The following is a 4,224-nucleotide window of genomic DNA, read 5'->3' as shown; positions in this document are numbered from 1 at the left end:
TTATCGTCCGCAGATCCAGGGCCGCGGCTGTGGCCACATCATGGATTATGATCTGTGGATCACGTATCAGAGGTCGTAATGGTGGATCCAGTATGGCGGATTCTGCATCATGCTGGCTGATCGTGATAATAAAGGCAGATCCTTTATCGTGTTGGCATCAGATACTGGTGGTGGACCACGATTGAGGTGGCAGCTGATGATGGATCCTAATGGCGGCAGTGGACAATGACTGTGGACTATAGTGGCATCCGATCTTGATGGTGGATCATGATCGTGGTGGCAGCTGACCATAGACTATGATTGCAGCAGGACTGCTCGATACATAGTATTTCTCCTCAGATACTCGACCATTAATGACATTAATCCACCAATTCACTGACCTTCAGTTATACTTCAAAATGTTTACCCTTATCAATGCTGCTAAAACCTTTATCTTTCTGATGTTCTCCTTTACACTTGACATCTATTGCACTTCTGTCCGTCCTGGGAGAGGGATCCCTCACATGTGGCTCTCTCTGAGGTTTCTACCTTCTTTTTACCCTGTTAAAAGGGTTTTTTAGTAGTTTTTCCTTACTCTTGTTGAGGGTTAAGGGCAGAGGATGTCACACCTTGTTAAAGCCCTATGAGACAAATTGTGATTTGTGAATATGGGCTATACAAATAAAATTTGATTGATTGATTGATTGATTGATGTTATACAGAAATAATATGATGCCGAGGTCAGCTGGGCAGCCGTATAATAACATCTGAGATTGGGAAGCTGAAGCCCCCCTCTCTCATAAGGCAAGTACAATAGCTTTAGGCAAGGTCTAGCTTTCCTACCGTTCCAGATGAATCGACTAAATAATTTGTTAAATTTGTCATCGAACATGTTTGAAATTGGCAGTGGAATTGTTTGAAAAAAATATTGTGGTGGAAATTCATCTTGAGATTTGAAATAATGAAATTCTCAGACTGGAGTTGCCTTTGAGTCTTTATAATAGTAAGCTCTGCAGAGGTTACACAACAAGCACGGGTGCTCAAAATGGAACTGGCCGCAAGTTCACAAAAGCCAGAACTTATACAAAGAGGCGTTTCATAAAACATAATATGAAAAAAGACATGAAAGACATGAGATCATCTGTGTCTGTCCGTCCGCTGTAGCAGTTGGAAGAAAAACATCACCAAATAAGGGCATACACCCTGTTGATCAAGGTCATAGCAGTGAGACACCGCCAAGTAAGGGTTCCATCCTGTCAGGTAGACGGTATCACAGCAGTGAGACACCTGGTCAGGGGGATTTCCAATACCTTAGACACTGGTCAGTTGAATTTTCCACTACATTTCCCCCTTTGATCATCAATAAAAATATGATCACTAACGAAAAATAATCAAGAAACATCATAATCAACATCATAATCATTGAAGAATATCGACGAGTCTTCAACCCTCGCACTTTTATGCATGCACAGTCACATCCACCATGGAGAGGTTCTAGAACATCGATGCATGGTGGGAGGTGCAATAGGTAGTCGCTGCTGTTTTTGTGGAAAGAAAAAAGTTCTTTTCCTGTAATTGAGCAAGCATTTAAAATGAAAATGGAAGGAAATCAGGTCAAACAACATCATCATCTCATTAACCATTATCAAAATTTAACATACTTTATTGATTGGCATAAGTAACTCATATTAAAATGTAATAAAACGTTAAATGTCAACATACAGTATATCTAAGGTTGAAAATATCCAGTAAAAACTTTTTTAATTGTTGCTTGGAAGTAAAATTGATTCAGTATGTACAAACTTGATAAAGTAACTCACATCAACCTTAAAAATTCACAGAGCTTCAAATTAAAGCATCATAAAATATGAAGTTGAAAGGATAATTGCAGTAGCTGTTTTTGTCTAGTGAAATCACTAAGAAACACATAAGCAATCTGGGGGGAGAAAATAACATAAAAAACCTAAAATTGAGTATCGTCATCAGAACCATCTGTGCTGTCAGTGTCCAGGTAGGGAGGGATGGGGAATAAGTTACGAATCAAGGGGACCTGAATCACCTCTCTTGTGTCTAGTCAAATTTGCATGTGCTGGATGGTTCTGAGAGGACACCGTAGGAAAAGACAGTTCGTTAGATCATCAGAGACTTTTACAGGAGTGCGTCTAGACAGAATAATGTGCAAAACAATAATCAAGGAGATCAGGGATAACACGCATAGCGAGCCTCTCAGGCCACACAACCCTGGATGTCGAAATGGATGCCAGGCCGTGGCCTGTCCATGGTCTCAGTTGTCAGGCAGATTTCTTCTGTGTTGTGGCAGAACGCTCGTGTGGTTAATCATACAACACTCTCGGTGCTTCTCAACCTGTGGAAGTATCAGTGTGTGTGCTTTGAGTTGAAGGCGTCAGCTGGTCAGATGGAGCTGGTACTCATTTGCAGTGGCTGGCGTGGATCCAGGTGGCTCTTTCAGCAACTTTCACTGCTGTGTGGGTTGTGAGCAGTACCTGGTAGGGCCCTTGCCACCTGTTTCCTGATGTCTGAAAGAGAAGAAGTTAGGTTAGCACAATAGGACAACATGTCATGATCACACAAGTCTGTGGATGGAAGCGGAGAAGACGGAGGATCCACACCAATGTGGGGTTCGTTTTCTCATCCTCATGTACATCAGCACCAGAGGCAGGACTTTTGTCGATGCAAGACCTGTACCTTCACAGCACTTTGCAAGTTTAGTTTTGAGTGTGCCGTTCTCTCGTTCCACAGTTCCACCACTGGCTGGATGATATGCACAGTGTGTTCACACATCCATAGTTAGATGAGAACCGAGTTGTTTGACAGCTTCGTTTACGAAGTGTCTGCCGTTGTCACTGGAAATTCTGCTAGGAATTCCCCATCGTGGAATAATGTCTCTTAACAATGCAAAATGGCAGACAGAAGATCTGTGATGAGACCGTGGTGTGCTATCTTTTTACCAGAAGATGTGAGGAAGTTTCTGTGTTGCCAAAGGGCGCCAAAATCATGAGTTACACCGAACGCATATCTGGAGTCAGTGTAGACTGTGAGTGTTTTACCAGTAGCCAATTTGCATGCTTCCATGAGTGCAATGAGCTCTGCTGCCTGGGCTGAGAGGTGATGAGAAAGAGAACTCGAGAGGAGAACTTCGTTATCTGAACAAACAGAAAAACCAACACAGTTAGTACCAGAGACAGGGTCACGTGAGGCGGACCCATCGACATACAGAATCAAGTCAGAGTTAGTGTGTTCTTCCCCGTCATCCGGAAGCGGAAGAAGCGTGGCTGGGTTCAAAATTGAACAGCGTTTCACTGTGATGTTGGGCATGTCAAGAAGAACAGTGTGATACCGCAACCAGCGAGCAGCAGAGAGATTTGAGGTCTTCTGTTCTGTAAGAATGAGAGACACAGTATGAGGAACAAGGAGTGTCAAGTCAGAGTAACCTACTATGTCTCGTGAGGCAGCTTTTTTCACAGGTGGCCACTGCACGCAAACAACGTGGAAGGCCAGCTGCCACCGGATCAAGTTCGGCGGAGAAGTAGGCGACAGGGCGATATTTGTCACCATGAGACTGAAGGAGGACAGAAGTCATGCAGCGGTCTCTCTCATCCACAGCCTGAACAAAAGGTTTGTCAGGGTTAGGGAGAGCAACAGTGGGAGATTGCTGCAGCGTCTTCTTCAGTGTGACAAATGCCTTGTCTGCCTCTGGAGTCCAAACCACACGTTCGTGAGGAGTGAGTGATTTGCCATGGTACAGAGCACCTAAAGGGGCTTCAAGAAGAGCAAAGTCAGGAATGAACGTTCTACGATGAATGACATGAGTTGTTTCTTCGTCAAGGGTTTAGGCATGTTAACAATAGCTTCTACTCTCTTATCAGACAGGGATTTGCCATCTTTGGTGACGACATGACCCAGAAATGTGACAGTTTGTTGTACAAACTAGTTTGCTGAGGCTGACTTTATGGCCCTCACGAGCCGGATGTCTCAGCAAAGCGATCGTATCTGTTTCACATTGCTCCTGTGTGGGACTGGCAACTAGTAGATCATCAACATACTGCAAGAGAACTGAACCCGGAATGAGGATGAGGGATTCAAGACTGTTACTGAGAGCCTGATTGTATAATGATGGAGATTCACAGTAGCCTTGACATAGGCGTGTGAACGTGTAGGCCTTGTTTTCAAAATTAAAAGCTAACCAGTACTGGCTGTCCCTGTGGACAGGAACACTAACAAAAA

This window comes from Hippoglossus stenolepis, chromosome 4 (assembly GCF_022539355.2).
Source record: "Hippoglossus stenolepis isolate QCI-W04-F060 chromosome 4, HSTE1.2, whole genome shotgun sequence".
Classification (NCBI taxonomy): domain Eukaryota; kingdom Metazoa; phylum Chordata; class Actinopteri; order Pleuronectiformes; family Pleuronectidae; genus Hippoglossus; species Hippoglossus stenolepis.
Note: the sequence above shows the minus strand (reverse complement) of the source record.